We start from the raw sequence: 12,840 nt of genomic DNA, 5'->3' as shown, positions 1-12,840 counted from the left end.
TATTGAGGAACCAGCAGGAAATAAGAAGAAAGAGTAACTACTGACAAGAAAAGGGAATCAGGAGATGGCTGTGTACTGGGAGTACAATGAAGATCAAGGTGACCAATGTGTTGTTAAAGGTCAATGAGATAGGAATAGTGGCTAGTGGTAACACAGTTTAGTAACGTGGTGATCATGACAGAAAACAGTGTTATCTGTAGGGGCAATGGAAGATTAGGACAGCTACCTGTCCTAGGCCCAGGTCGTAGAAGAAGAAACAAACAAACAAAAACCCAGAGCCTACCAAAGGAAACTGACAGACAGCATCCCTATCAGGAAGAATCAGACTTCCATCAGAGTAAGGTGAAAAGTGTTTAGAGAACAGTTTAAAGATCTAGAGATTGAGAATCTAATCCTCCTTTGATCCCTGAAGACTGTTGGAGTTCAAAGTCATGAACTGTATCTTGACAAGTTCATATACCTGTAGGTCAAGTTCAGACTTCTAAGTGCCACAACGATCTACAATTTCCCTTTCAACCCTGAGAATTAGGAAGTCTGGAGGAAGCATACTCATTGCTCTCCTTTGAATATATCTCTGTATGCTTGAATGCAGTTTGAGTATGTCCCCCCCCCCCAAGGTTTCTGTGATAGAAACCTTTATAGATCCCTACAGTGACAATATTGAAGGACAGTTGAACCTTTAAGATGTAGGTCTTAGTGGCAGGTAGCTGGACAAGGGAATAGTTGGTTTGGAGGTAATGGTAATACCAAGGAATGAATTAATTCTTGAAAGAGCAGGTTGGTGCAAAGCAGAGCTAGACTCTGCAGTCAGCCATTTCTTCTGCTGCTCTACCTTGCTCTGATGAGAAGCCTAATGCCAGAGTCGAGGTAAAGTTCTGAACCTTCAAATTTATAAGGCAAATAAAATCCCTTTCATTATGGATTATCTTGTATCTGATAATTATTTAACAAAGATGTCTCTGGAGATAAGGTAAGGAATACCATAAACAGTAACTCTTTATTGTCCTCTATAAGGGAACTGAGGAATTCTCAGGAAACTACATGTAATTTCTTATGTTTGTGATCTATTAACAAGAACTAAAGACTTTAGAGAAAGTATAGTCTCAAAAAGATTTTTCATTAGCATCTCTTCAAAGAATAAGTTAGGAAGGTACCCACAAGAGAAATAAGTATGATTACCTATGCACACAAGATACATTTAATTTAGCCTCATAAAAACAGTGGGGGAGAATTAGCTATCCCATTAGGATAACAAAAGATAGCCTTGACTATTGGCTCTCAGATTTCTATGAAGCATATGTTCTGGGACTTTTCATGGTTGTTTTTTGTGTACATTTGCATGCTTACAATGTTTTTTGGTCTGTTAGAAAACAAATATTTGGTAAGAGTTACTTGTATATTCATCTAAAGCAGCTACTATGAAGGCTGCTTTTCAATTTTCATTGATTAGATAGTTTATCAATTCAATATCCTCCATACAATGATTATGGGTATTTATTCTGTATAAGGCACCAATATTTCTTTTATTATGTTTTCTATTCTCTGTCCAACATTGGTGATGAAATCTAATTTTTTTTAAATCTTTAATTTGAGTTGTTTATATGCCAAGACTAAGTGTGAGAAAATCCCTAAATATAAAACAAGCTGAGGAAAAGATCTTTTCCATGATAAGTCTGATACACAAACATTGGAGATGTAATACTTTTATTAGAGTTATTGAATATGGCTTACTATTGTTAGCAATTTATTCCAATTTACTCATTCAACCCAATCACTAAAAGCTCCGTGCCGCGATTAACGAATTCAGAAGTTTGACAGCCCTGATTTAGAAGGTTGTTTCCACAAATGTGAACACATTTAGACAAATTTCTGATTCTTCTAAGATTCTGCATCTTCATGGATTACACATGAATAATCCACTTCACAGGATTCTGAAAAAAAATTAAGATAAACACTGTGAATTCCTTCAACATAGAGTCTAAAACATGCGTTTCACTAATTACTACTACTACTACTACTACTACTACTACTACTACTACTACTACTACTACTATTAAATTCAAGATATAGTGGACAACGGGAAAATAAGTGAGACATGTTTTCTAATACCAAGAAGCACATGCTTCCTCGGGGAAATGCACACTCGTAGCTGCAGTGGGCAATAGAAGTATGAAAAGCAATCATGGAGGTCAAAAACCACAGAGGAGGAAGTCATAAAACAACGAGGTAAAATTTCGGGTGAGGTTTATGTAATTCTCTAGTTAAATAATTGCCACTAGCTGAGTGTCCATAAAAGTAAATCTAGCGGTTATAGGTTGATGCGACAGTAACTATAGCTACCCAGTCCAGGAATAGAGCTGTGGCACTCGTGGAAGAACTGTGACTTCAGAAAACAAATTTAAGTGGATGGAACAAGTCAAAGGTATCGAACGGAGTCACATAGGAGCTGGAGAAGCATGTTAAGGCGCCAAGAGTTATGGATATAAGGAAAAGCACCCGCGTCTAGCCCCATGTATCCTTGCCTCGCTGTACCTCTAAAGGAACAGAGGCAAATCTCACCATCACAGCACTTCTCATCCCAACTGGCTACTCCACCCCTGTGGCATCGGGAGAGAATTCCACAGGAGACTGTGGGAGGGAGGATGCAGAGTGGAAACGCTTGACAGGAATGCTCTTTCTCTTTTGAAGATTTTTTTGAGATACAGTCAAGAAAGTAAATCCTTTGTGCACAGCAAGGTGATTTGAATCAAAATGAGATTCTGAGGATCACTTTCTAGTGTGTCTTATGTTGTATTTCAGAGTTGCACTCTGTAAAGACTGGTTTGTGTCCTCTAAGCCTCCCTGCCCATTAGATGTGGTTATTTTTGTCTTGGGCTCATTAAACAAAGTACTGGCAGGGTTCAGGCTCTGGCTTCTGTTGAAAGTGATTTCATCTATTGTAACCGTGTTGTGCAATGTTATAACAGTAAGCTTCTGTCAGAGCTCTGAGCTCTGAAATAGACCGGCAGGACCTCCCTTACTTTAGCCCCGAGAATGTCACCATTGTGCAGTGGTTCTGACAAGCAATGACAGGGAAACCCACAGGTGGGACTTCATCTATTTGTTCTCTCCTTGAAGAATGTAGAACAGAGTAATAGTAGCTGGAAGCTCTCGCAAAGACAGTAAATGCTCCTGGACTTAAAGCTTTATTTCAAAGACTAAAGGCAGAAAGACTGGCTGATTAGAAAAGAAAGGGAAGCCCATTTAAGATTAGAAGCAGGCTTGGCTTCTGGTTAAAGCAAAGGAGTGAGACCAGCCTAGACTGGATGAATTCCAAGTCAAGTAAGCCATCTAGACATTAAACTTAAGCTTTTCACTTGGAAGGGAGAGTTGCCCCCATGTCTCCAGTGTCTGCTGTCCTTGTAGCCCAAGGCTCACTAGTTTAAATGAAGCTTACATATACTAAGGAAATCTGGAGGGAGTTCCACTTAGGAGGAAGCCCAAAAGACTGAAATTATTAAGGCATGAACATCAGCGGAGAAGGACATCAGCCTTTTTGGCAAAAGCAGTGTAGATTAGGGGAAAGGTGGGCCCTTAATCAGCTGGAGGCAAATTTTATTATTATTTAAAATGATTCAGAGAATTAATTGTTTGGCTGCAATATCCTTTTGGATGAGAATACAGAAGCAGCTTCTCAGATATATCAATTTTATTCATAAGAAGCAATAATAGGAGGCAATTTATTTTTTTCAGACCTCTTATGCTTTCAGACATCCAATATTTATCAGCTCTTCACAGTACAAATAGTAAAAAGCACATTAAAACAAATAAGAAATGAGAGCTGAGAAAATAATAAGTCTTTTTCCCTCTGATCAAAATTAAAACTCCAGTATGACATTAGGTTTTTATAGGCTTTATTTTAATTTCAGGATATTTGAAGCTCTACCCACCCCCAACCATTTACCTTAGTAGCCAGGTGACATTTTCTCCCACTCATTCCGTATGTTTATTATGAGGATGTCCTTTGAATTGATGGAGCACAGCCCCGTTTCTTCAGCCACTGAACATGGCAGACGCCAGTATTGTCAGTATTTTCCAGTGAAATCTAGACCACGGTTCATATAAGACAATGGAAGCAATTACATTTTTTTCCTTACAAACAATGGCATTTCTGTGCTTTCTTACTTTCCTGGAGTTGAGTATTTTTTAGGGTGTAATGATAAAATATTGTGATAGATGGCAGTTCTCTTCTCCTAACTGTACTAAAAGCAAAACACTTATTCCTAAGGAATAGTTGTGGCTTATACAAATACAATTCTTTTTTTCTTTCTTTTCAATATAGAGTAAGCCACTCTCCATTTAAAGGATCAGTCCGTGTACAATCACAGTCCCTGGTAGTCTGCCAAACACAATAGGGCATTAATTAACATGTGCTTGGGGATTCATCAACATGCACAGTGGTAGCAAGCAATTGGAGCCTTTTTCCCTCCCCTTTTCCACTCTGCGCTGACAGCATTCATGAAAGATCTACTCTAGTATGTAAATCAGTTCTTGCTAAACTCCTTGTAATGGAGTCCCTTTATTTTTCAAAGCTGTTGTCAGAGCTACTCCCATATCTTAGAAAGACACTCACTCTGTCTCTTTCTCTTGTTTAAAAATCCGACTACAGTGGGCAAAAATAACATATTTGTTTACTTGTCATGTAGACTGCACTGTAAATAAATCATCTGATAAATTACTTCCCCAATATGAGCGGAATGAGATTCATTTCCCTTAATGTTGCACCAATGGGAAGGGCAGAATTCCTTTCCCTGTTAGCCCAGGGTGACTGTGTGCTGGCCTGCTAGCTTGTTTGAGTGCTGAGAGGAATACTGTGCAGCCAGCTTTTGCCACCTGGTACAAGCAGGTGAAAAACAAAATAAGAGGAGTGAATTGGATTTCAGTTAGTTCTCAGATGTTCTTTGTGCCTCTGGCTTTGCTGAGACCTGCTGACTGCACCAATTTCAGCACCTTCTGCGGGTTCTTTGTTGTAGGTTCACTTTAGACCTGGGTGGAGCACATTTGGACAATAGCAAATCCGTCCCCTTGAAGTAAAGGGTAGAATGAAAGAAACAGAAAACGGTGTCCATATCTTTACTTTAAAAGTAGAACATATGTTTCAGTTTTATCTGAGTTCTAGATAGCAAAATGATGGCTACTTTTCAAAGTAAAACAATATGTGGAAAGTGCTTAGCAAAGTACTGAAGTAAATGCCTAAGAGAGGACAGGTGAAATCATTCTAACGAGTGGAGTTAGAGGGGTCGTTGTTATCGTCTATTGTCTTTTACGACCCAGAAATCACCAGCGTTATAAAAAGTACAATGTGATTTTTACGTTTTAATCATTTCTGAGATATATCAATGAAATGCTTAGCTTGGGGAAGCAGAGGATGTGGAACGTGAGAGCTCAGTCCGGTCCTCCCAGCTGTTTCATAAGCATGCGATTTTCAAGAGCAGCTCAGAGATCATTTCTTCCCTCCCATCCTGTTCTACCATTATTTGACCTTGAGACCCAGCTTCTTTTTTGTAAAACGGAAGATGACTGTAAAAAGACGACGAGGTGACTGATGTGTGTAAAACGTTGACCGCTGCCTGCAGAAACGATGGAATGGTAGACACACAAACGAGGCGCTCCAGACCCCTTTCTCCTTTGCGGAGGCAGAGAAGGTGTTCTTTGGTTCAGGTGAGGGGAAGACGACCTCCTTTTCCCTTTGTCTAACTCACTGATGCTCTAAGAAGCTGGGCTGCAAACTCTGTTGAGCCCTCAGTGCAGTTGCTGTCTTCCACTGTACCTGGGTTATGCTCTCTCATGAGCAGTGAGAGCCAGATACCTTCACCTGACTTCATTAGAAAGGGCCCACATGATAACTTTTAATAAATACAGATTTCAAAATTTAAAATTTAAATGTTAACTGAAAAATGTGTCCTCATTAAATATACATTTTTTTTCCTTACTGGAGACTTCTTGGAAAATGTTTCCAATATATAAGTATTCCTCTTATCAACAATCCCTTATAATTATTTTTAAAATAACCTTTGAAATAAAAATTTGAGAGAGTTCATATAATAGTTCCTTGAAACATGAAAATTTAGCTATAATACTGTACAGCTTGTTTTCCACTAAGAATATTTTTGTCAGTTATGAGACGTGCTGATGTTTCCATGAATTAATTCCCTTCCAGCTCTATTTATATCGTGCTTGGATTTTGAGGTTTTAAGTAAGTTTTGTTTAAGATTTGCTTTTACTCAACACAAGAAATTATAAGACGGTTTTATGATTAAATTAAATATGCTAAGTTATGGTTGAACTTGAGGTCCATGTGGGAAGGAGGTAACTTCTGGCCTCTGCAGCCTGAGCTACCGCCTGGGCTGCAGAAGGTAAGGTCAGCTCCATAAGAAAGCACTTGCAGAGGAAGACTGTCCTTCTTTTAAGACAGAATAGCGTGTGTCTATCTTTTACATTTGTTGCTGCACTTTAAGGAACATCCTTCAGTCTGAAGGACGGCTGCTCTCTATGGACACAGACCAGATATCAAAAGACGGTACCAGGATGAGGGGATGCAGACGTTTGGGCATGAAGAGTTCACCTTTAATTTTCTTTTTACTATAGAATAGGTAGGAAGTCGAGCCATGCAGAACTGCAGAAATGGAGATTATAGTGTTAACTGAAGAGATTATTTGTGGTGACAACAGAGCTGTTCGATTCAACTTTAGATAAATGCCAAGGAAACCACCTCCCTGTGTGGGTGGGTTTAGAAAGAAACAGCAGAAGAAAGCCAGAGCAGAGGAATTTGAACTTTGTCCCTGCTGTTTCCATAAGAGAAGATGAATGCAGTAACCTATAGGAATTACAGTTTCCTCTAACATCAGTGTCTTTTGAGAACATGTATAGGTTAGAAATACTAGCCTGGAGAACTATATATGCTATTGTCTTCCTAATCGTCATATAGCTGATCACTTAATTTTCAAAACAAAACTATGAATCATGTACTGTTATTTTCATCTGCATTGGACAGATACCTGAACAGAAGCACTGTGTATATAGACTTCTTGCCTAGAGCTTCCCCGGATGGATAGCAGCTGAGGGATGCTGCAATTCTGAACAGTTTGGTTCCACTATGGATACTCCCTTTGTACCCAAGAAATAGCTTGTCCAAGGAAGAAGCTAAATTTGACAGATAGGATGTTTTACAGAATCTTGTCACCATCTCAATGCCATTAGAGTATATTTCTGGCCCTAAGTGAAGCTAGGATTGATTACAGAGAACCCTTAAGTAAACAAACATCAAACCACATCAACGATAATTAACTAGTGAGGTTAAATTTTTCCAGTTAGTCTATGTTTTGTGAAAGAATGCATAACATCTAGTCAGTTAAGACTACTAGTGACATTGAATTATATATTATTTTGAGTAAGCCAGCACTGATAGAGCAAAAACTAAAGTGATTGCTATGTTTGGGGATTTTCAAAGAAATTACTATTGATGCTGTGGTGATTGTGACTTGAAATAATTATCAAGATGCCCCAGTTGTCAGTCTTGAGAAAATAAACTGCTGCATGGCTGTCTTTGCTTCTTACTGGGTTAAGAAGCTGGTTTCAGTTCCCTCTTCCCATGGATTATACAAGATTGGAAGGGGAAGAACTAACACTAGGAAAGTTTTCCTATTAAATATTAATAGCAAAGAGTCCTTAATCTCCATATGGTGAGTTATGTATGTTGTGCACAAGGTAAACATGGTGTTTGAGGATCTGTCTGTGTAAAAGAAACTTTTCAGTACCAGTACATAACATACACCAAAAAGCCATTATTTTTGAAACAAAACATCACGATCTAAAACTATTTAACTCCCATTGTGTCTAATCATTGTTCTCTGAACAAAGATTTTAGCCTCTGGTTAGTGATAGCACTTTAGTAAAACTAAAGGTCAGGTTTCATCACCTGAGACCTGCTTACCACAGGACAAGAAACATTGCCTCCCTTCCTCCTCCTCTATCTTACCCACACAAGTATCTGCATGCATACATGTGTGTATGCAGTCACTTGTAGAGTCAATATTCATAAATCAGAGCTTTCCATTGACACTGAAGAAGCAATAACTGTTAACGGAATAATTTTGCCTGCTCTCACATCTAAAGATCTAATATTCTTCTCATTTGTCTTCTTCCCTCACAAAATGGTCAAAATCATTGACAAAAAAATAACTGGCCGATTATTTTAAAATCAAATCACTTGTTATATACTAAAACTGACTGGTTTGGAGATGGTTGCGAGGCTATCCTTGGCCAATTCTGGGATGCGGCTTTCTTTGCACATCTTGCCCAGTTCTCTCTCAGGTACTCATCCCTTAGAGGGGGAGCTTCACACATTTCTTATCCCTCTACCACTTGAATACATTTTGATATAAGACCTTGTCTTAATGTTTATCTAGCGTAAAGTTGCTATGTAGCCAACAGAGGACAGAGACTACTACACGAGAGTCTGGAGTTCACGGTGGCCTTCCCTGGTAATCTGGTCACTGAGGTCTTGTTGTTGAAGAGCGAATAAGTCAAGGGGAGAGTGGTTGAGGGATGATGGCATTCTGAAATTCCTCTTAACATATTTAATACTCATCTTCATAGAGTCACAATGGGCACCAAGCAAAGAACTTAAAGTGCAGTACAGAATTACACAGTTACCTTTAGACATGTATGATGGTGAAAGAAAAACATGAGTTAGATGCTATACTAAGGTTAGAGGCAGGTGACTCTAAATTACCACACCACAGACAATGACAACTGATAGGTAGCAAATAATACCACCTATATACGGACAGCACTAACTGAGTTTGGTGGGTTGTTAAAAAACAAAAAAGAAATTGGAAGGGAACATGGTAAATAGGGATATGGAGGAATTGAGGGAAAATTGTGGGAGAGATATAGTCACATTTCATTGCATAGATGTACAAAATTGTCAAAAACTTAGAAAGGAAAATACCTTAAAGCCGATAATTTCTGATCAGAAATACCAGAAACATAGCTGTGTTGAAATTTCCTTTTTAAAAACCAGCTAATTTTGAAGATGCTAGTAACAATGACCTTTGACCCTTTTTAATGACTCAATTTGTTTATCCCATTCAAAGTTTCAAGATACTCCCATTTAACTCTCTGATGATAAATGTTTTATTGCCATATTTGATTAATCATGGAATATTAAAGAATATAAGCTCGACAGAGTCTAGTCCCCCATTGACATTCAAGGGCTTTCTACTATAAGATCAAGGTTAATGAAAGTTACCTCTGCAATTCCTCAGGCACTTGTGGTTGAGCAGTTCATTTAATTTCTCTTCAGTTGGCATCCCCGAGTGGAGGACCTGCTCTGCTAGAGAAGCAGAAGACACACTCCGGATGAACTAGAAGCTAAGACACACAGCAGGTCATGTAAAATTGAAATTAACTTTTCTATTTGTCGTTTTCCTAATTAACATTATACTACCAGAATGGAATATTATTTAAATCTTTTTCACCCCATTGGAAGATTTGCTCTGCCCCAGAAAGCATGGTAGATCCAGGTGGAAATGAACTTGAGGGTCACACCTTGGCACCAAATAAGAACAAAGTAAGATTTTCTTTGCAAAGTCTACAGATTTTCACGTTTAAAAAAGGAGGCCAAGCCATGTGTGCTTTGTTGTATTTCATTTAAAAATCATATTTCAGCTTACCTCTTATTTATCCTTAATCAGTTTGTTTAGTCATCATAAATGAGAATTCTCTTCCCTCTAAGATAATGACCCCCTCAAACAAACACTAAGCTAGAGGGACCATTAATTTTATTTTATATGGAGACATAAAAAAATCATTGTACAGTGATTCTTCTTGGCTCTTTAACAGAGAATATGCCTCATTGTCAATACCTACAAAGTAATTATAAAAACACATCAAGGCCTTTGTACCCAGTTAACTGGAGCCAAAACTGGCTAAAAATATTAGGAACTACTTTTGCAAATATCTGAGGCCTTCTATTAAAGTCAGATGTCTTGGTGTCTGGATTTTCTCTCAGGCCTTACCTGCAGTCCGGGAGGTATTATGGTCAAGACTACCCCACTGCGCTGCCTCCTCCTGCAGCCCTGTGTGTACATTTCTCTGCCTTTCATCCTTCCCTATCCTGCCCTGTCCTCAGCAGCCACATTAGTTCTTGCCTGGGGCCTGTGTAGTTGCTATTGTACTGTCTTCCTGCCCTGAGTGATTCTGCAGTTTTATTTAAATGTCACTTTGTCAGGAGTGTATTTACAGGTCACCAGTGTCTACACCACTCTCTGATCCTCCTATCTTTGACTTTCTACACTTCTCTACAATATTTTAAAATTTATCACTCTACCACTACATTTAAATGAGAGACCAGTAAGGACTAGTTTTCCTGTCTGCTGTTCCTTCAGTCTTCAGATAAACATTCCTCTTATCTTAGTGGGCTCTTAAAATAGAGCTGTTGAGTGAATGGATGGATGGATGGATGGATGGATGGATGGATGGATGGATGGATGGCTTATGTTTAGATTTTTTTTCTCCTAAAACCATCCTTTGGGAAGGAGTACAGCTAATAAGAACCTGGATTGTTAAGTGAGCATTTCAACTTGAAACTCAGATTGAATCTTGATTCTATTGTTCATGTACCAAGATACTGAAAGCCAGATAGATAACATCTGTTTTGTTTTGTTCTTCTAATCTGAAACATCTTTATAGAAATACTCATATTATTGAAGTATTTAAAAACAGGCCTTTGTCTAGTGTATAGCCGCTATATTCTATAGGTACCCAACTATTCAAGCCCCTTATGACATTAATCCTCTAACTCCTAAAGTACGGAAACTCATCTCATTTTACACCTATTTGATTATGCCCTTAGTGTTAGCACACACATGCCTGTACATATTCTTACACACATGCAATTGAGCATGTGGAGGGGAAAGCTTGAGGAAGCCCTCTTTCTACATTTTGGATTTGGAGGGTGAAACTCAGGTTGTTAGCCTTGGTAGTAAGTGTTCTTACCCACTGGGCTATACTGCCAGGTTGGAACTTACAACTTCATTTTAAAAAAAAAAATAAGAAAAGACTGCTTCCAGGTATTTCTTAATTGGATGGAGGGAAAATCAACCCTGGGAATTTGGAAATCCCCCCTACTTTGTCTACCTAAGAACGTCTCCCTGGTCTTTATGCTGGTAGAGTGCTGTGTTCATTGCAAGGTTCCTTTGTCTGTCCACCCAATCGTCTAATCTCACAGCTGCTCCTCACATAACCCACCTCTGTGATGCTACCACTCTCTATGAAACCAAATTCTTTCATTTCCTAACATTCCTCCCAAACTCTCAAAACTACTGTCACTTTGCTGAAGGGCGTGTTTTAGAATCGTCTAGTTCTTGCAGGATCTCTTTATTAGCAAGTAAAACCTATCACTTCTAGAAGGATGCAAGCTTTCTGGCTGAAGTACTACATAAGGATTTTCTTCTGCATTACTGGAAATTTGACAAGTTTCTAAGGAAGGAGGAGAGTTTGCAGTTTCCACGGACTGTGTGAATGGGAAATTTGTATATAATCAAGGCTCAGACAAAATATTCCACTAATTATCTCATCCAATTGAATGCAGTCAGGATGCTAGAATATAGTGTTGTTACATGGATAAAATGTTCTTTCCTTTACTATGTGTTTCATTTTTCAGTGCACAGTAAAAACCCTACAACGAAAGTTATGAGCCAATGAGGAAGCCCTATGTTTAGTATCTGATTTTTTCATAGGTCAAAGAGATTAAATTGAAGACCATGATCCAGAATACCAGTTGTGAAACCAATTCAGAGAGTGGGAGCCCCAGGCAAGTTACCTAGCTGCTCCCTCTCCCTTCCCCAGGTAACACTGGAAGTTGCACACCCCCTTTCACTCGGGCTTTTGCATCTGTCTTTCTTCATCTAGTTTTCAAATTAGGGATGGAAACTGTACTCGTCTGGTGTTCTGCTCAGATTACAACATGCAAAGGAAGAAGGCTGCCCCTGCCAATTCCAGAGCCTGGAATTTGTAGCTCCCCTGCAGTTACAAGCTAAACTCTTTCCAAGACTCTCTCTATTTGCTCTCTAAGCAAGAACTCAGACAACTTCCAGCTATGGGAAGCACATTTTCCTTATTGACCTTGTTTCTTATGGACTCGGGTTTTCCCAAGGCAGGTTTTTGTGGATACTCAGATATTCAGCTGACCTTCAAATTCATACCACTGCATATGCAGACTCTTGTAATATGCCTTAATATTCATTTAAATCTAACTGTTCATAATGAATGCCTTGCAAACAGTATCTTCATTTTAAAAATAATTTTAAGTTAGCATACAAAATAATGGTTTATTGTGACACCTTTAATATGCATATGTCTTTATATCACTTCTTTTTATTTATAAAAATCGTAGTACCTACATAAATGGCAGTAGCCTTGTGATTTGTATTTCATACATTTCAGACAGGGAACATTGTTCAAAATAGCTATTTAATCAGTAATTATTATTTGCTATTACATTTGCATATTCCAGATCATATGTTTTAGAGCTAGTCTAGATGAACTGGGAATGAGTTTCCTAAATCCAAAGGTTATATATAAAGTTTTATCAGGGAATTCCATACCCAATCATTTATTTTCATAGATCCAGAGTGAAGCTGTGAATACCTAAGGAACATGAAGGGAGACAGAGTGAAAGTCAAGAATCAACTAAAATACTAACTGTAACTCCAATTTTGCCATACTGCCCAGTGAATTCAATCACACAACACTCTCTCTCTCTCTCTCTCTCTCTCTCTCTCCCTCCTTCCCTCC

General features: G+C 38.5%; 1 long non-coding RNA gene across 3 annotated transcripts; it reads right to left on the bottom strand.

Moving 5' to 3' along the window:
* Positions 1–1,687: 1,687 nt before the first annotated feature.
* Positions 1,688–12,813, bottom strand: LOC102554363 (uncharacterized). 3 transcript variants are annotated; one of them, XR_590809.2, is made up of 4 exons: positions 12,651–12,813; positions 9,293–9,414; positions 3,944–4,084; positions 1,688–1,931 (listed from the first exon to the last, which is right to left on the bottom strand). It is a non-coding gene; the product is annotated as an uncharacterized LOC102554363 (long non-coding RNA). The 3 variants fall into 3 exon arrangements; XR_001836530.2 differs by having other exon boundaries at positions 9,293–9,376; XR_005500486.1 differs by having other exon boundaries at positions 9,293–9,373.
* Between the last annotated feature and the right edge of the window lie 27 nt (positions 12,814–12,840).

This window comes from Rattus norvegicus, chromosome 2 (genome assembly GCF_036323735.1).
Source record: "Rattus norvegicus strain BN/NHsdMcwi chromosome 2, GRCr8, whole genome shotgun sequence".
Classification (NCBI taxonomy): domain Eukaryota; kingdom Metazoa; phylum Chordata; class Mammalia; order Rodentia; family Muridae; genus Rattus; species Rattus norvegicus.
Note: the sequence above shows the minus strand (reverse complement) of the source record. Positions and strands in the feature narration are given on the sequence as shown.